General features: G+C 32.0%; 1 long non-coding RNA gene across 4 annotated transcripts; it reads right to left on the bottom strand.

The window, feature by feature from the left end:
* Positions 1 to 14885: 14885 nt before the first annotated feature.
* LOC111017242 (uncharacterized) lies at positions 14886 to 18542 on the bottom strand. Of its 4 annotated transcripts, none has more exons than XR_015789193.1 (5): positions 18208 to 18542; positions 17489 to 17624; positions 15927 to 16396; positions 15556 to 15597; positions 14886 to 15161 (listed from the first exon to the last, which is right to left on the bottom strand). It is a non-coding gene; the product is annotated as an uncharacterized LOC111017242 (long non-coding RNA). The 4 variants fall into 4 exon arrangements; XR_015789194.1 differs by having other exon boundaries at positions 15931 to 16396; XR_015789192.1 differs by lacking the exon at positions 15556 to 15597 and having other exon boundaries at positions 15927 to 15997; positions 16268 to 16396; positions 18208 to 18539.
* Between the last annotated feature and the right edge of the window lie 2578 nt (positions 18543 to 21120).

Raw genomic sequence — 21120 nt, 5'->3', positions numbered from 1 at the left:
TTTAGGACCGGGATGAAACCCTGAAAGTCCATTCCAGAAGGATGGACTTTCTGGATTCCATCTCGGGCCTCATCCCGGTTCGAAATAGACCGGGATGAAGACCGAGATGGTATCCAGAAAGACCATCCTTCTGGAATCCATCTTGGGACTCATCCCGGTTCGAAATAGATCGGGACGAGGCCCGAGATAGAATCCAGAAAGTCTTTCTCGATCTCGATGTTTCTCTACCTATTTCACACCCTATAATTGCAAATCAATGGAGCTTCTCTAGTTCTCGATATTTCTCGCTCTCGATCTTTCTAGCTGTCGATGTTATAGCTCTCGATATTTCTAGCTCTCGATATTTCAAGTTTACTATCGAGATCACGATGATTCTCGATTTCGCTCTTCCTAGCACACTCACGATAATTGTAAATCAATGGAGATTCTCTCATTCTCGATATGTCTCGCTCTCGATCTTTCTAGCTCTCGATTTTTCTAGCTCTCGACCTTTGTATTATTTTCCTCTTCTTCGAAAGCCCTAGATGTGCAGTGTAAAAAATCCACAAAAATCGGTCCCGGTCCCGGTCGTATCTGGACATGAAGGACCGGGCTTGAGTTTACCTTCTATCTCGGTCTCAAACCCGGTTCTAAATTTCATCCCGGTACCAATCCCAGTCCAAGATAAATTCTAGACTTCATTTCTGTTTTCCGTAAAATAACGTTTTTTTCTAGAAAAATGATAAAATTTCGTATCATTACAAGTTTGAAGAAGTACAATATTCTAAAATTATGAAATGGACATACCTATATTGTGAAAACAATGGATTCGAGATAACGGATTATGTGGGGACCGATCGATTGGATACTGTGGCCCAACAATCACGTGGAGAAAATCTTGAGTATTGGAAAAAAAACGTGACTTGCGTGTGTGTGGTGATTTGGAGTTGAAAAAACAAAGTGAGAATTGATAAGTTGGTGGTTGGTGGTTGGTGGGTTTGTTGGAAATTTATTATATCAATGGGAATGCATGCTCCGAAAGATAGGGTCGAGTCTGATACATCAACCGTCTACTCAATATCCTTGTACGAGTCCACAATCACTACACGAGATGAACCTTGGTTTGGTGAATTGAAGTTGGCCTTAGGTGTAATAGGACTCCCAGTTACTGCGCGCGATCGTATACTGAGGTGTTCCCCGCCGGTTGTTGGAACGACGCGAGCCGGGCCTCGATTCAGAAAGATGAAGGGCCAAAAAGTCGAAATAGGGGGTTACTAATTCCCCATCTCATGCATTTATTATGAAATGAGGGCAATTTAATCAATTTACATGATAAAATAAGGGGAGGGGTCAGAAATCTGAGGTGAAGGGGTCATGAATAAGTAAAAAACAAAAGGGGGTCAAAAATCCAGAGTGGTTATTGAAAGGGGTCAAAAATCCCAATTTCCCTACCTTTTGAGTATGAAAATTGTCTTCTTTCGTCGTATAGCCTTTTTCTTTGTTGTTGTAGGCTTCCACATATCCAATCGACCCACTCTTCTATACCTTTTCTCTCGTAAACATATTTTTTCATGAACTATGAAGCTTTCTCTTTTGGCTTCTCTCTCCTTAAACTTTTGTTCGAGTAAAAGAGGTTCTAATTTTTACCAATGCATGAGACTCTCTCACCTTAATTAGCTTGCCACGTAATTATACCAACCGAAACTCTATCTCCTAAATTTTTTTTTGCCTCTAATCTGTTGGAAAAAAAATATAGATCAATTGATCTTCGTGTAAGTTCTTCAAACAGAAACTATTTGATTTTCCCCTTTCACAGGCTAAAAGCTAAGTAACAATAACAAATGAATAAGAGATAGAGATAGAAAAGCTTAACATCACAACGATTATATTGGTTCGCCCCTATCTTGGGACTACGTCCAGTGTGAAAGAGGAGGTTCAACTATAATTGGGAATACTACAATAGAGATCTCACTCAAGATATTACAATCTTATTTCTAAGTAGCCTAACAATGGCTACCTAGGATTACACAATTGGAAATACCCTCACTAAATCTACGAGATACAAACTCATTTTTTCACACATTGCCCACAACCACTCAAGTTTCTCTTATTTGGATTCTGTACAAATGAAACCTTAACAAAAAGGTCAAATATCTCAATCCTTATAGGAAAACAATATTGTAATTCTTAGACAATAATATCTTACTCTTTGTAAGAATTGGTAGTAGTGTTGAAAAATAATTTTCCTTATAGGACACGAATATCTGTTTTGGCTCCATTATACCAACATAATCGATAATCTTGAATGTGACTAAAACCCTACAACTGTTTTATATAGCTCATTTCCAAAGTACACCCACGTGTAACCTTTATTTTTTTAACTAATTACCACATAATATTTTCGTCTTTACTTTAATAGGAAAGATAATGTGAGGTTTTTTTTAAACAATTTCAAAGGTTAAGGGTTAATTATAATGAAACTTTTGAAACGGTGTGAGGGCATAATTGAAACCTACCCTAAAGTTCAAGGGGCATAATTGAAACTTTTTACCTATGTCACGTCACTCTTTTTTGTCTTTATTTTAACAGAAAAGTTAATCGAAGGATAATTTTGAAACGAATCTAAAGTGTTAAAAGGTAAAAATGAAACTTCTTAAAGTTTAGGAGTATGATTGAAACATATGGGTAGCTTGTATAATTTAACCTAACATAATAGACAGGAACATTACTATTATTTAATTTTAGATATGCTTAATTATCAAGTAAAATAACCTAGGTCTCGAGAGCAACTTTAACACATATTATGACATTATTTCCCACATGATCTCAACACTAGCATTGTCTCGAGAAAAAAAAAAGATGAATTAAGGTGCCGTTAAATAATCATTTCGTTTTTAGTATTCTATTTTTAAAAATTATGCTTATTTGCTCACAATTCCTTTGGTACGTTTTAACCTCTCTTACAAACACATTTTAATTTTTAGCCTTTTTTTTAACAAAGTTTTTAAAAATCAACTTTTTTTAGTTTCCAAAAATTGAATTAGATTTTTAAAATGTATTCAAAAAACTAGATAGCAAAATAAAGAAATACATATATAAAAATCAGTATTTACCAGCTTAATTTTGGATGATAGAAAACTAAAAACAAAATAGTTTATTTTTATTTGGTAAACAGTAAAAAATAAACAAATGAACTAACAAATGTATCTATCTATAAACCAAATCAATCTGCCAACTTAACCTAGCTCCCATTAATGGTTAAAAGCATATATATCGCGGAACTCAAAAATTAAATAAAAAAAAAAAACCCAAATCAATCTTCTTTGCCCTTGGTATAATCTATAGTTTTTCTTTTCTTAGCTTTTACATTCATGGAGCTGAATCCTCAGTGGTGCTGGCCGGAGACTTGGCTGTGCCCAACCCCGGGGCTCGGGCCAGAGTCCTTGATACCGCCGAGAGTATCGACGTTGGTGAATGCGTGGCCATCCCCGCCCGGGCTTGGACCGGACTGCTTGCTGGCTCCGAGGGATAATCCAGCAAAGAAATCCTCGGCAACTGCGGTGCCGACCATATTGAGAGGCCTGGCTTCTACCATTATTCCAAGCAAACTTCCATTACTCAGTAGCGAAAAAACAAGAATGAGGCTCAAAATCTTCATCATCATAACGCCAAAAAAGAACAGCCAAAACAAAACTACAGAGAGAATAAATTTTTCAATCAATGTTGAGCAATAATAATGGGGCGAGCCCCGAGTGGTATTTATAGAGATTATTAAGGAAGGTGGAAAATTGAGTTTTGTTTTTCTCTTCTTCTTTTTCTTCATAATGGCGTTGATAATTCATGCAAAGTTTTTACAAAGAAATTCAGCGTTGAATAAAGAAAAAAATGTCCATGAGAAGGTTGCGAGTCCAAGTTGAAAGTATACAAAAAGAAAGAATAAAAATGGTTGTGTTTGTTTTCTTTAACTGTGGGGCTGCCGGCCGAAGACTTGATGATATTACTACCAATTTTTCTGTCCAATTGGAAAACAAATATTGTTGTTTTAGTTTGACTGAATTTTTCTTAATGCTCCATTGTTGAAAGAGTTTGAAGAAATAGAGGAGTATTGTATTTGTATAATATTATGGTCCTCGTCAAAATTCAAAATTTAGGCATTGGGATAGATTGGATTTTTTTTTCTTTTTTTGTTAGGTTAGGATATATATGTTATTAGGTTTTTTTTATCTTTTATTTTTTATTTTTAATTTAAGTCTGTATTGATTAGAAAGTTTCAATTTAATCATTTATATACATATTAATATGTTTTAATTATATTATTTTTTTGTTAGTAGATGTTGTGGTCCACCGTAATTTTATTTGTCATGATACTTAATGAGTTGATAAAGATTTAGCAGATGAATTCAATGATCGATGAGAAGAAAAATTCTAATTTTTCATCTAGGTTTCTAAGAAGCGGGTATGAATTTTGACTTTTCCTTATACGTTTAATTTTTCTCCCCCAAATTTTTGTCACCTCACAAAGAAACGTATGACAAGTAAGATTGCTACTCGGACATAATTGGTACTCGGACATGAATTGTGATTTTTTTTTATATCTTTAATTTTTGTTACTTTTAGTGGGTAATAAGAATAGAAGGCATGAAAATTGAAACTTATCTAAGTCTCTATGATTCCGGACAATGAAATCCCACCTAATAATAGCATGTTACTGTCTACATCGGACATAATACTTATTAGCTTTACACAGTTTTAGTTTCACTCATAATGGAGATAATCATCTTCACAGCTTATTAGACTTATAATTGAAAGTTTAACTAATTAGGTTTTTTTTTTAAGTTCAATCTATTATACATAGTTGAAGCTTTTGTGAATTTTTTTTAACTTAACCAATTTCATATCAAAATATAAAAACTAAATACATATCGATGTATCATTTCTAATTGTATGTTTGAGATCAAGTTTGCTAAGCATGTTTATGAATTTTATATTAAGTCCCCTGAACAAAAATTCTGGATCCGTCGCTGCAATTACCACTTAGTTAAGTTCTTGTTGGTCTTAATGGTTGTGGTTAGAAAAATTTGAAATTTTATGTGCTATGTTTTACATGGGAGAGGAATATTTACCTTTAATTAAGGATATGGTAATAGCAACCAGGGGCGGATGCACGTTAGGCCCAGTGGTTGGCATGGCGCTAAGCCCTCTCAAGTGCACGGTTCAAAAGTGAACATGGTGCTTTTTTATTTTTATTTGACCCTTTTTTTTTCCGTGATTTTTCTCCAATGCGCCTGAAACCAACATGGACATTTTATTTATTTATGTTTATCTATTTTTTTTCATGATTTTCCTAAATTTTTTTCTCTATTCAAATTTTCGTGAGTGGTGAAAGAGGAATAAAATCATAAATCATTTCAATTTAAAAAAAATGAAAAGAAAAAAGAAAAAAGATAAATTTTGTAATTTTTTAAAAAAAGAAAAATAAGAGAATACATAAGTTTGTGAGAAATTTAAAACCTACTTTTAAATTGTGCTACCACTTGCTGTTTTAAACCTACCAAAAATTCTTTTCAATTATTTGTGGTTTTTTAGTCTAATAATTGCCGTCAATTTTTAACTCTGAGATATATTTTTATTAATTTTACATCATATATTAGAGTTTGATTATTTAGGTTATTTTAAAATAACCGTTAGTAAAAACTTGGACTATCACATTTCAACTACTGTATACATATAATTATTATCATTATTATATTATGTTTTAATTTTTATTATGTTATTGTAGATTTATTTTGAAATTTAAATAGAGATACTATCATCTTGATGAATAAAAGTAATAATAGTTTTGATAGATATTTTATAATTTAGAAAAATTTATCGACAAATCTTGGTATAAGAACAAATAATTGCTCATAATTATAATATTCGAAATTAAGTTTGTAGAGCATATTTACAAAAAAAACTCTCACTGATAGCAACCCTATCCACCAAAGACTATTTTGAAAATTTAGAGAGTTCAACATCTTCAGAATGCTTGAAATTTGTTTGATATCCAATATATGAATTAAATTTATCCAATCCATCATTTAAGTTTTTGGGTTGAGTGGTGATTTATTCATCTTTAAGATTGTATCAGAGTGGGAGGTTCTGTGTTCGATTTCCTCCCCATTTATTATAATTTTCACTTGTTGGTGCTTAAACTTTTGTGTTGAGCGATGTTTTATTCATCCTTAAGAAAATTTTAAATGTCTCAATTATAGAAGTTGAGTAGCTATATTTGTTTTGCACATCAAGAATATTTTAAGAGTAACCTTAAAAATTAAAAAGGATGAGTTTGAAGCGATGCAGATGAAATGATAGAATCATGCATCCACTAGCGAAATAAAGACCCAGAATTTTATTACTCATGATTATTCTTTCATGTGTGTTGTGAAGAGAAAATGACCATGTTTTTCAGCTCTTTATTTTTCTTGCATATGAGTAATAACTTTACTAAGAATATGAGGATCTCTAAATCATTATTCAAAGCTACAACAACAGCTTGCAACTCCTGATTTTGGGTTGTGAAGGCATACTCCATTTCTAAATCCGTTTCGAAAGCACGAACGTCGGCAGCTCTCATCTTCAGCTGGGCTAGCGTTTGAGCAACGAGTATCACAAGTTAATGGAACTGAATGTCCAATCTTCTCGTCCAAATCTAACATCAAATTGAACAAAAATTAGGCTATATCGTCTAACTAAGAGAGAGAGAAAAAAAAAACAGAAGCGAGAATACGATAGCAAATTAAAAGAGACGTGAGAGAAAGTTACGAGAGCAAACTAAAATAGAAAGCACGGCCATTGTAGTGAAAGAAATCCAGAGAAACTTGTGCATATTCATCCTTTCAAAAACTAAATATTTTCTTTCACAATGTGTGACTATAGCTCTTGAAATCTTTACTTTATATAATAATTTTAACCTGCATTTATACCTCTTTCCTTAACGCACTCAAATCCCTCTCATTGAAACCGTTCTTAAAGAAGTTTATCTTATGCCAATATTTATGGTTATGCTAATTTAATTGATTTTTTATTATAAATTATTGAAACCGTTGTAAAAGAAGTTTCTTATGCCAATATTTAATGTCTTTGGAATTTAAGGAAATTAAGAGGTCACTGTTAAGTTTGATTAGAAAATAAATATAAGTTCGAGAAGGAGAAATAAAAGATATAAACAGAGAGAAAATGAGAGAGGAAAAAATTTTGAAAAGAGAAAAGTTAGAGACAAATGGATTGGTTGGAGAGAGAAATATGACACAGAAAAAATTAAAAAATAATCAGTAAATAAGAAAGTTAGTAATAAATTACTAGTTTTTTTAGTACATGTATGTGAGAGTGAAATTCGACTCGACGATCTTTTGATAACTGTAAAGAAATGCAGATAAAATTTGAGAAAAAGAATGACCCAGAATTTTATTACTCAACCCTTTTATACATGAGTAATAACTATAACTTTATTAAAAATGTTGGGATGTCAATTATTTTAAGGACCCACAGCGACATAGTGCTTGGATTTCCTATGCTTTCTCCATGTCCATATCGGCCTCTTCCAAAGCATACATTTTTGCATTTCTAATTTCTACTTGTGCTTGTGTGCGAGCGAAAGTGTATCGTCACAAAGTTAATGGAAGTAAATGTCCCTCGCCTTCACTTTACTGCATCAACTTAATTAAAACAAATGTTAGGTCAGCATCTAAGATCACGAGAGAGCCTGATGGAGTCTCAGTCATTAGGACATGTGTATTAGCATTCATGACGGTTCGATCTTCACCCATACAATTGTTAAAATAAAAAGGGAAAGAAAGAGATTATAGACACAAACTAAAAGATAAACCATGACCATTGTAGAGTGAGAGAAACCTAGAGAAACTTATGCATATTTATCCTTTCAAAAATTATATATATATATTTTTTCCCGACGTTATGATTTTAGGTTTTGAATTTCACTCTAATATAATAATATTAGAACTTTGTTATGGATCCCATGTGGAAAAGATAGGAAGGTAACCAGGGTTAGTTATAATATAAGTGGATTACTCCCCCACCGCTAATTATTTTTGAGATGGAATCTATATATATTGATATGATATCAGAGGCCAAAAGCTCAAATGAGCAAATGATCAAAAAATTGGATTTGGCTCAAGATCGGTGAACACAAAAGAGACACTATTTTGAGGGAACGTGTTAAGTATCCCACATTGAAAAGATAGGAGATCTAACAAAAGTTTATAATATAAATGAGTTACTTATCATTGCCAATTAATTTTGAGATGTTTTCCTCATACACATATATATTCATGGATATATAAGGCATGTGCAAACATAGTAGGGTAATATATGCTAATATTGCTATCTTTATCTTCTTTTGAGTACAACATTATTTGGCGAGAAGATTCAAATCCATAATTTTTTTTATCAGAGATATATACTTTAACCAATGGTCTGTGGGTCTAGATCCGTTGTTCCGCTGAGTTGTTTAGCAAAGGAGGGAGGTTCCTTTATTTGTGTGATGTCATTTTCTGCTTTATTTATTAAAAAAAAAACTCTTTCTTTGACTTTGGTTATCTTATATGACTTTTATTTTATTTTATTTTATAAAATAGTAGCTATATGGTAATTATAAAAAAGATGAATTTTGATGTCTATGTAGAAGCAGTAATTTTCATGTCCCCAAAGGGATATGAAAGCCGATGACTTACCATCAAAAGTCAATTGCTTTTTTTCCAACAAAACATGCCAAAGAGTGGAATCGACCGCATTGCTCCATAAGGTGTGGTATCTACCTAAGAGCTTTCTGGAAAGACTTTCTTTGATGAAACTGTCAATATGACAAGAAAAGACAGTACCGAGGTCAAAAGCATCAAGGAGGAGGGCCCATATGGCGTCTGTGTATTCGCAATGGAGAAACATAAATGATCCAAAGTTTCACCGAATTGCATAGAACACAACAGTTGGGACTAATGCAAGAAGATTTAAATGTAAGACGACATTGGAGCTTTTCTTGTGTGTCGATCTAGGGCTCATTTTAATAAAAAACTTAAATTTTTTTTAGGGAAGTGGAGTTCCCAAAACTCTTTCAAGAAATTGGGATACGGAAGTTGTTGCTGGGCAAGAGATTATCTTTCATGGATTTCAGTTGGGATTGCATGCTATGCAAACAAAGTTCCACATTGACTAGCGAAGAGGGTGATCCATGGTACATAAGAGAGAATAATTATCTCTATTGGTATGATGCTTTTTGGGTGAAACCAAAAGTAAAGCGGACAATATTATACAGCGCTGGAGATACTCGGAATACTAAGACTACCATTGTCCTTAACAAAAGAGCCATCTCGGGTGCGAATCCAAATAAGTTTGTCCAGACCGGCAATCTCAGATGGGCAGGTGAAGGAAGATGTGAGACGGATCCAGTGAGACTGCTCTCTTTCGCAAAGAGGTCTATGACGATAGAAGGAAAAATTCCAAGCATTAGAGACGGTCATTAATTTGAATATTATGATTACAGGTAAGTATCCCATTCTAAATTTTAGACTAATATATTAAACTTACAAATTATATGACTTGTGATTTTGTCTAGGAGGAAGATATGCTATCGAACTCATGACTCATTCGAACTCATGACTTTTAGATGAGACGATATCTCTTATTGACTTTACTTTTGGTTTTACTCAAAGAAAAAAAACGTGGGAACAAAATTGTCCTCGCCTATATAAACTTTTTTCTTTTTTGTTGTGCACTACTCGAGAAGACACTGTATTTTATTTCTAATTTTCACTTGATTTTCTTTAACATTTGAACTGACATTTTTATATATAAGATTAATCCATATTTTCATGGTGACGATGTTAGAAGTTTGATAGTTTTCTTAGTTCCTTGGGGAACAATTTTGTCCTTTAGGATGTTACTTTACATTAATTAAGAAGTTGATGGTTGTGTGGTTAGAAATGTATGAAATTTGATGTGCTATGTTTTATAAAGGAGAAATACTTACCTTTAATCAGGGATGGTAATACGAACCCTATAAGCTAAAGTTTTTAAATAGAGTTGACTTCTTCATAATGTTTGACAAAAAGTCCGAAATTATAGACCTACTGTGGCTATATTTGTTTTGCGTATAAAAAATTTATAAAGATGTATGGGAATATTTTAAGAGTGGCATTAAAAATGAAGAAGAATGAGTTTGAAGAGATGCAGATAAATTATGGAATCACTAGCAAACTAAAATAGAAAGCACGGCCATTGTAGTGAAAGAAATCCAGAGAGACTTGTGCATATTCATCCTTTTGAAAACCAAATATTTTCTTCCACGATGTGTGATTATAGCTCTTGAAATGTTCACTTTATATAACAATTTTAAGCTGCATTTATACCTCTTTTCTTAATGCACTCAAATCCCTCTCATTGAAACCGTTCTAAAAGAAGTTTCTTATGCAAATATGTAATGTCTTTGGAATGAAAGGAAAATTAGGAGGCCACTGTTAAGTTTATTAGAAAATAAATATATTTTTCCATGTTTTAGGATTGGAAAAATACTCTCAAGAGTAATAAGGTTCAAATAATAAGGAATGTTCTAAATAAAACTTAAAAGTGGCTATTGGGGAGAAACTCTCCTCTCATTTTGCCCCTCTATAGAGATTTGTCTACTTAAAACTTGTTAAAATTCTCATTATGACATTTTTAAATTATCAATTATACATTTTTCAAGTTTTATGTTTCCAAGGAAAATTTTCAACTTTGCTTCAAAAAAATTAATAAAAAAAGGGGAAATTTTCAAGTTCAAGAGGTATTCAGTCATCCTTTTTGTCCTTTGTTTTTTCCTTTTAACACAATTTTCAAACAAATTCCTAAAAATTTAAACTACATTAATTATGCCTACACTAATGAAGAAGAGCCCAAAATTTTGCAAAAGAAAATGGATGAAATTCAATTATGCCTGATTCTCCCATAAGCCCCATCATTATTTATATAACCCATTACAGCCAAAACTTGTGTATAAAAGAAAATAGGTGGTGAGGCCATATGTGAAGGCTTAAAGACAAATTAAAGAGGGTAAAGTGATTGGTTTTGTGAAAAGGAATATATTTATTTAGAAAATGCATTAAGGTAATATTTCATGTGCAGCTCACCTGTTCCCTCCCTAGTATACAAAATAGTCCTTAATATTTTGGGTAGATTTTACTTTTTTCCTCTATCATTTTAAAATTGTCAAATTTATCCTTAGTGTATTAAAATTTATCTATTATGTCATTCCATTGAAAGAAATTGTTAATGGAAAGTTGATATTATTTTATTAATGTAATTGTCATGAACTTGATACTTACGATATTACCGCTTGGGGCCGCCACTTGAAGCCCCCAATGGACGGCCCCGTAGGCAAGAGCATGGGGTCATTGATATCTACTTGGAGATCCCAGGTTCGATTCTCCAATTGAGCTTAATATAAAAATTAAAAAAATTATGTCTCTCAAATTTGGACCTTGGAAGGAGTGCTCGTGCCTTTGGTTTTATTGAAATATGCTAAAAAGTTACACAACATCAACTATAAGTTAAAAAAAAGAAAAAAAAAAAGATCATTTCATATTTTGCTACTTTGAAAGAATTGGATATTGGTATTGGGTAGATTGGAACGGTCTTGATGGGTAGATATGAGTTTCAAGTGGCATATCGGCATATTCAAATTAAATATGTTAATGGACATTGATTGAATTGAATGACATATCACACAACATTTTTTTATTGAGCTAATGAAATTTTTTAATACTCATGAAAATGAAATTATTTAAAAGGATTAGGGGTAGATTGGAGAATTATTCGCTAAAACATTAGGGACATTTTATATATCTATCCTAAAAAATAAATACTTTGAAAGGATGTAGATAAAATTTTAGAACATGCATTGCACTAGAAAGAACCATACGATTTTTATTACTCATGATAACTATTTCATGTGTGTTGTATGGAGAAAAGGGAAAACTTTGAACCCTTTCACACGAGTATAATAACTACAACTTTTAATAAAAATTTGGGACAATGAATTTAAGGGGCACAACAACAAATTTCAACTCCAGTAGTTGGATTTCCTATGCATACTCCATGTCCATATCCTCTTCCAAAGCATCCATTTTTGCATTTCTAATTTCCACTTGTGCTCGTGTCTGAGCAAAATGTATCACAAGTTAATGGAAGTAAATGTCCCTCCTTCACTTCTACATCTGCATCAAGTTAAAACAAACGTTATAATCAAAAGTCCGAGAGAGAGCCAACGGCACGGTACATAACTCAGTCGATATGACACATATTGACATATAAAAGTCGATGGTTCGATCTCCATTCATACAATTGTTAAACTAAAGAGGGAGAGAGAGAAAGAGAGAGATTACCGGCACAAACTAAAAGAGAGCATGACCATTGTAGTGAGAGAAACCCAGAGAAACTTATGCATATTCATCTTTTAAAAAGCTATATATTTTTTCCCCCACAGTGATTTTAGGTTTTAAACTTCACTTTATATAATGATAAAGCTACACACAAATGCATGCACGTAAACTGCATTTCATAGTCTTTCCTTACACATAGATACATGCATATATATTATAGCAAGGGTAATATATGCTAATATTCGTTAACTAATATTATTAGATACAATGGAAGATAATTAGAGTTACGTTGCTTTTTTTATTTTATTTTCAAGTACAACAACATGTAGTTAGAAATGAGGATTTGAATCCATGACATCTTAATTGAGAATGAGAATATATACTTTAGACAGTTGAGTACATGTCCAAATTCACTATCAAATATGATATTATTAGTAATTTACGTTATGAATATGGTAGATTCGAATATGTTTACCCCTTATTTGAATTATTATACTAAAAAGAAAAAGTCTAAGTCTATATTTGACTTATGGACTCTTCCATTTTTATTTTATTTGGTGAGTTTTATACTCTTTCCTTACACATAATATAAAGTACACCAAATTGGAGGTAGGGATATTTGAACCTCAACCCTCAAGAGAATGAGTATGTACTAATTTGACTTAGTTATGTTGATGTTGGCTAACATAACCTACATTGATGTTTGTCGGAAAAATGAAAACGATAATATTAGGACTTATTAAAGAAAAAAAAGAACAATATTTTAAGGAAAGATATTATTCCTATACCAGATTAGATACCAAAGGTTGATTCAACAATAAATGGTAAATTAAGGTTAACACGAACGTAACGAGTGTCATAGTTAAAATGTTTGAATCTTTCCCTTATATTATCTAACCTCTGCACCATTTCATTTATTTCTATAACAATTTATACTATTTCCTTACACATAGATGCATGCATATGCATAGATATACAAGGCATGTAAACATAACAGAGTAATATATGGTAATATTTGTTAAGTAATATTAGATAGAAATGGAAGATAATTAAATTACTTGCCAATCCATAATTTGGTACTATTAGTGCGAAACTTCCCTCATAGGTTGTATATTAAATCTCTATCTTTATTATTATTATAATAATAACGACATTTTTTTAGGTCAAATTTGAACAAACGACCTTTTAGTTAGAAATACGTATTTTAACCTGTTGAACTATATTCAAATTGGTAAATCTCAAACCTCTTGTTTGAATCGTAGTACTACTACAAAAAGAAAGGTACTCGATATATTTAACTTTGGTAATATTTGACATAAGAATCAATATGGCATCAAATGGTCAGACATGTATCGTCCCTTCTTTTATTGTGTAGTAGGTTTGAATTTTTTCTCCTGCATTTGGAATGTAATATTGTAGAGAGATGAAAATTGTATTAGTCTTTAAATGTCTAACCATTTAATTATATATTGGTAATAATATATAAATATTTATGGGTGTCAACAAGATCGATCTTCAACGATCACATACATCTAACCATGAAACGAGAGTTCAAATCTCCACATTTCTAACAAGATTGTGATCGGGTACGCAAGGAGGCATGCGTGTAAGAAGGTGGTGGAACTTATGGTCTTGTTGTGTCTACTTGCTTTATTTTGAATTCTTTTCATAAACTTTATTTTAATTTTTAGGCCTCTTTATAATGTTTCCATTTCTTGTTTCACATTTTTTATTTTTAGGAACATAATTGTTTGGCAACTGTTCTTCGTTTTCATTTTTTAAAAAAATTCTGTAGAAATTTTGGAAACAATAGAATAAAGTTTCTTGTTTCTATTTCTAGTTTTTTGCATAATACAAAATAAAGCATTATTTTATAATTTTTTTTTTTTTGAAATGCATAATATATATCAATATATATATATAACTTAAAAAAACTGTAAATTTTAATTTGAAAAATTAAATTTCAAATTATATATATCAAAAAATAAATAATAAAACAAACAAAATATAAAATACAAAAAACAAGAAACAAGAATGTTAAAACGGAGCTCTAAGTTTTAACCATGATGATACGTTTGAAACTTTTGTGGTAGTCCGATTAACCTTCTTAAAGAAAATGTTGTGGTTGGTTGTATATGGTTCTTTATTTGATATGGGTCTTTACATACTTCATCTAAATTCTGCCTTTGATTACAATATTATAACTATGCATGTAATGCTAGTTTAAAGCGAAATGTTACGAATGAAAAGTCTTCCACATGGACAGAGAGATTCGGTCATGTAGATCTATTGAAAGAATTAAGAGATTAGGAAATGATAGAACTCTTGAGCTTCTTGACTTTACTAATTTTGGTATTTGTGTGTATTGCATTAAAGAAAAGCATACCAAAAGACCAATTAAGACACCTATTTCTGACCAAAAGGTCATGAGTTCGAACCCCCATCCCCACATGTTGTATAAAAAAAAATTAAAGTGTTAAAAGAGAAGTTCTAAACTATTAGAAGTAACTGATGACACTGATCACTACTAGAAATTCGATCTACTGCGACGTTTTTTTAACGTCACAAAAATCTTTGCAAATACAGATTCCAACACAACAAAATTGATTAAACAAAAACCGACCTACGAACACTTCTTCTACATCCTTTAGTAATAAAAAAAGAAGATAAATATGAATTATTGAGGTGAAATACAAGAGTTTGAGATGTACATGTACATCACCTTCAATTGAGAGTGATGCACAAGTTGGGAGAAGAAGAATGCACCTACGGCTGCACAATTGAGAGTAATCCTTCATGAATATTAATATTATCTCCAACTTATCATGGATCTTAATATAGATCCCTATATCCAATAAAAATATCATTCCGAACAATATTTCTAAATATAACCTAATGACCAATACACAAGTCCAAGCAGATAGAAAGAACATAATTGGAATAAGGTTTATATAAACTATGAGTCATTAAGTTAAACGTTTTAACTTCAAAGACTGATGCAAGATGATAGTTAGAATAATAAAAACTACCAACAAAAGGTCATACTAGTGCATATTGAAATAGATGTTCAAGGTTTTACACATATTAAAAGCTAAGTAATAAAACTATATTTACTATCTCTACGACCCAACTAAGCGTAGTTCGTAACAAATGCAGTTCATAGTACCTCATCGAATTCGGCTTAAGTATACGACTTTTTCAAATTGAACTACATGTAAAAAAGTATAAATAATATAAGTATAACACCTCTAACATAATTTTAACCATCACAAATCTTAATACACCTCTAATATAATTCATCAACCACAACACACATCAATTCTTCTCTATCATAGTTTGATTAGCAATATTCACAACATTTTACACACAAATTTCATAAACTAATATCTTTCATTAAGTAACAACGATTGGATCCATTAAGAAGATAACATGAACAAAATAAGCAAAAATATCAACTTACTTTGGAGTATCACATATTAAAAACTACTTAGCCAAAGTAACGAAAACTATACAACTAAGGAAACATATAAATTGTACTTGCTTTGGAGCATCACATATGAAAGACTCTGAGGCTTGTAGTATTACAATCCATGGAAATATTGCGCTACCTACAACATGACATAGAAAAAATGGTGAGCTCCCAAAGTTATGAATCTGAGACAATGAGAATTTAGAATTATATCCAAAATACTATAAACTACATTCTTCAACCTGTAAATACAATGGTATACATTTAAACATTCGCTCCTTGAACTAAAGTATAAAGTGAAATTTAAACTTACCAAAAAGGTAAGAGAGAAGTCTCTGAATCATAGAAAACTGGAAAGTCATACCAACAAGGTACTCAAATTTATTAAATTTAATAAAAATGTATATACCTTTCCCGTCATTGCCTCTCTCAACTCAAAATACCTTCATCAGCCTCACAACCACCGATTTGAAGGCTCCCAAACAAGTTCTGTTACTTCACTCAGTGCCTGCTTTGGAGGTTTCCAATATACTACTCCCTACCACATGTTAAAATGACAAACTTATAAGTACCATCAAAACAACAAAGTTGCATTTATACTAGTTATTATTAAAAGTAGTGGGAGAAAAATTCAACATTGATCATCCTTTTTAGTAATCACAATTCGGTTTCAAGACTGCAACAGTATAATAGTTTGGATCAAAGTTTATAATTTACAAAGTCAGTTTCATATTTTGCTTTTTATTCCACCTTGGTGGTTCGTTACTTGGCCACAAGGAAACAAGACAAAATAAAAAGTTGAATAACAACCAAAGGATCAACCCTTTGACCATATCCTCCTAAGTCCTAAGCCACTCGTGTCATATCCCCCACCAAACCCATCACTGTAAGGTCCACGACTAGAATAACCAATGGATGATTCAACCTCAGTAGCCTCCTAACTACTACTTCCAAAACCCCCATAACCACCAAGACGACCTGGCGACCTAACGGGCAAGGTCCAAAGCCAACATCAAAGTCCACATACGAACTCCCATATCCACCAAAGCCATCATTGAATTAACAAGTCCTAGAATTGCTAGGATATGCCATAACAATTGGTTTAGCTTTTTGGTTTATTTAAGCTCACCTGCTTGTCCATTATAGAAAAGTGAAAAGGTTGAAAATTGTCCATTATTATTAAAACGGAAGAATGTGATGGTGCAAATTCTATGGGAAACACAATTCTCTCTTCTAGGTCCATTTAATTAAGCTCACCTGATGTCCAACACTAGGCCCCAAAAAAATAGAAAGTATCTTGCATTGATTCAGCTATAGGATGGATTATTTACTGAATCAAATAAATGAAGTTTTAGTAAGATAAGAGATTTTGACTAAGAGTTGGGTTAGAAAAACAACTCTGATAAAATCTCAAACACAATGTTAAATAAAACCTCAACATCAGAATAATTTTAAACTACAAAATTCCAACCAAAGAACAATCCACAATTGTACAGAATATTATTTGTACAGAAATCACCCCAATGAGAAGATGAGATTTAAGACAAAATAACTTAATAAGAGAGTGCACACTCAATTATGCAGGCACGAGCAACAATAACACACAGGTTGGAAAATAGTTTTGTCTTACACAAGTAGATGGCAACCACATATCTGAGTTCCAATGGAACCAATGGATCCTACAATGGAGATAGGCTTCTGGCCTTCTTATTTCTTACGTCATGGCTTCAGGACAGCTCGTCCAGGCCAAGCTGGGGAGGAGGAGGCTGTGATGAATAATGAAGAATTACACTCAAACGCGGCTTGATGTGAATAAAGCAATGGTTTATTTGAAAATTTCAAGCTCCCAGATTCAAAATTTAAATTTAGGTGAGTCTATGAAGCTTTTGGAATCAATACATTCAATCACACCTGAACCTTCTCAAAAGCCGATATACAAAACAATAAAATGGACCAAAATAATGAGCAATTGCGTCAGAATCCAAACATATTCTAATTTATCTAAAGAACATGTCAAACTCAAACATTAATTCTTATCGGTGAATTTGTGATGAATCAGTCACTTTTGGAGGAAAATCTCCGATAATCAAAGCTGCTATAAAATTATACAAAAATCTAAACAGATGCGAAAAAGGTTCTCGGGACCCATCTCCATTATTTCCCCCTAAATCTTGAGTTAGTTTTTAATCCCATAGAGTTGAGGGAAGTTGAAAGGGAAGCCCGTCAACTATGGATTAGAGTATTTAGCCAATAAAGACAGAGAGAGGGAGTGTAAGCCATTAAAGGGAACAGAGAGGATTGAATGGAAATTGACCTACCATTGCTTAAGAATAAAGCATGAAATAATACCTTTGGTGTTCAAGAATGGAAGAATCGTAGCTTTATTTCCAATAACCCTACCGCCGATTTGTCGCTCGTAGCCTTGAATCGTCACTCCCGCTCATTGTCGCAAATGGTCTTTCTCCGTCGGACCCTTGCTCCGTACTGCCAGATCGTCACTCGCGCAGCCATATCGTGGCCGTTCACACCCCCTTTCCATGGCAACGAGTAGAACGACAATGGAGGGTTTCACCGCAAAGAGAGGTGGGAGGCAGAAAATTTGGGAGACAAATATTTTTGGGGTTAAAACCCAGATTTGCAGTAGAGTTTAGGGTTTTTCTTTTCTTTTCTTTGACAAAAGAAACCAATCCATAGATACACCACCACCAATAGGCTAATGTTCTAAAAAATTAAATTAAGAGGAATACTCCTCCTAAAATCAAAAATCCAATTAAAATCAAAATTGTTTGGGAAAAGATTTAAGAGAATAACTTAATTTTAAAAACAGAAGAAAAAAATCTAAAAAACTTTGAATTAAGACTCGATTGAAATCCTCTTTGTAAAATTCGCTAACTTAATTTATCTTGGTCCAACAAAATTAAACTTAAATTCTAATTTAAATTTCAACTTACATAGAACCTTGAATTTAGAAAATCAAAGGATTTAAATTATCAGCTTAGGAGAAAATCCGAAAGTACAAATTAAATCTTAAAATAAAACTAACCCGAGAACGCGTGGCGTTATATTTAGGGTGAAAAATAATATAAAATAATGGAAATTGACCAATTCCTAAATATTTTTATTTAAAATGAAATAGAAATACAAAAATAATATTTATTTTTAATGGGATTCAAAATTTTGGGAATTTCTACCACCTAAATTTTCGGTTTTTATGTTTTGTTAACTTAAATTCTAACAATCCCTAAAAAAAGTATATTCCATCAAATTAGCTTCAAAGTTCTTTAAGTTAATTAATTACTTTTTTTATCTAGTTTTTTAAATGTCACGAAAAACCAACTTTTTTACGACCATTTCGTGACAGTTAGAAAAACGTCACGAAAGGTAAAAAATTCAGAACACTCCGTCATTTCCCACCAAAAACGCGCCTCAACCTTTCGTTACATTTTTTAAACGTCACTAAAAACCAACTTTTTGACGACCATTTCATGACGGTTAGAAAAACGTTACAAAAAGTCAAAAATTCGGAACACTCCGTCATTTCCCGCCAAAAACGCGCCTCAACCTTTCATGACGTTTTTTAAACGTCACGAAAAACCAACTTTTTGACCACCATTTTGGGATGCTTAAAAAAGTCACGAAAGGTCAAATATTTGAAAATCTCCGTTTTTTCCTTCCAAAAATGCATTTTTTTGCCTTTCGTGACACATATTTTTATGTTAACAGTATTTTACTATTGATGAGTGTCACGAAAACCCAATTTTCTAGTAGTAGATATATGCATTTGCTTCTCTAAAATTGTACCCACTACAACAATTATACCACGTATATGATAGCATCTGAAAAAATGCTATCAGTAGACTTTTCATGGTGTTTCATCAATGACGTAGTAGATGATATCATTGAAAATATTCAACTTTTCGTAGCATTTTTTTCCGGTGCTATGCAAACGACTATATATAAGAAGTCCTGTTTTGATTACATCATTTTAATAATGTACTTACAAGTTTTCATTGCTTTGGAGAAAAAACAGTATTGTAAACATTTTACAGCTAGACAAAACTGCTATGAAAGCGATTGTATAGCTTTGAAATAACACTATAGTAAACATTTCATAATGTGATCATAGCGTCTAATAAACGTAATTATAAGCCTTCCATAGCATTTTTTTTCTAAGTGTTTTATGGGAGAAGAACAAGTTTATGGAGAATATTACTGTTTCTAGCCTAACAATAGACTCCTGTATTTTTTCATCAAGCACGAATTGAAGTATTTGATGGGCGAGCAATGTGTACGAGATCAATCCTATTTTCTTTTTCTTTGACCTATCAATTTGATTGGTATGATTGGAAGTATCCCGTTCTAAATTTTAGAGTAATAAGTCAATTTACAAAGTGAGCGACTTATGTTCGCAGATAATGAAACGAAACTAAACAAATATAAAAGAGATAAAAAGATATGACTTCTTTAATAGAGGAAGATATGATCTTTAATGCACCCAAATCCTCCAATCTTTTGGTGCACAACATTGAACATTTGAGAGAGGAAAAAAAATGAGACTAAGAAAAGTTAGATATAAAAACATTTTGTTGAAGAGAGAAAAATATATAAGGAGAGAACAAATAGTGTAAGTGAGTTTTTTTGCTTCATCTCCTCCTGTTTGATTAATTGTTCAAAAACATAAATAAAGTTATTATGTTTTTTATTTACGGATAAAATATATGATAAAAATAAAAATAATTAATTTAATTACATGTCAATTTTTTTTATTTTTTATAAAACTACCTAATTGAGAAATTTTAATAAAAGTTAGACAATATTAATGGTAAGACTACGAGTGAATTCGAGAATTACTTAAAATATTAGAGATCTATTTTGTATATTTATCGTTAAAAAATAAATAAGGTGTTAAACTCAGAAAAGATATTACCATCTCTAAAGGTTGATGGTTCAATCCACGTCTCGGAGACGAACTAAAATTTGGGGATAATAAATAGAATTGTAGAACTTTATTACTCAGGATAATTTCTGTGGTATGTAGAGAAATTCAACCCTTACTTTATGAGTAATAAAAACATTATAAAAAATTTGGAGATTTCAATAATTTTTAAGGGCCACAGCAACATATTACGTGCCCATTATATTCTCTAATGCATACTCCAATGTCCAAATCTTCTTCGAAAGCATGAATTTTTGCACTGCTGATCTTCAGCTGCACTATCATTTGAGCAAACTGAATCACAAACTAATGGAATTAAATGTCCC

Source organism: Momordica charantia, assembly GCF_013281855.1.
Source record: "Momordica charantia cultivar OHB3-1 chromosome 2 unlocalized genomic scaffold, Mcharantia_2.0 BLBB01000002.1, whole genome shotgun sequence".
NCBI classification, from domain to species: Eukaryota; Viridiplantae; Streptophyta; class Magnoliopsida; order Cucurbitales; family Cucurbitaceae; genus Momordica; species Momordica charantia.
The sequence above is the reverse complement of the archived record's forward strand: the minus strand, read 5'-3'. Positions and strand labels throughout refer to the sequence as shown.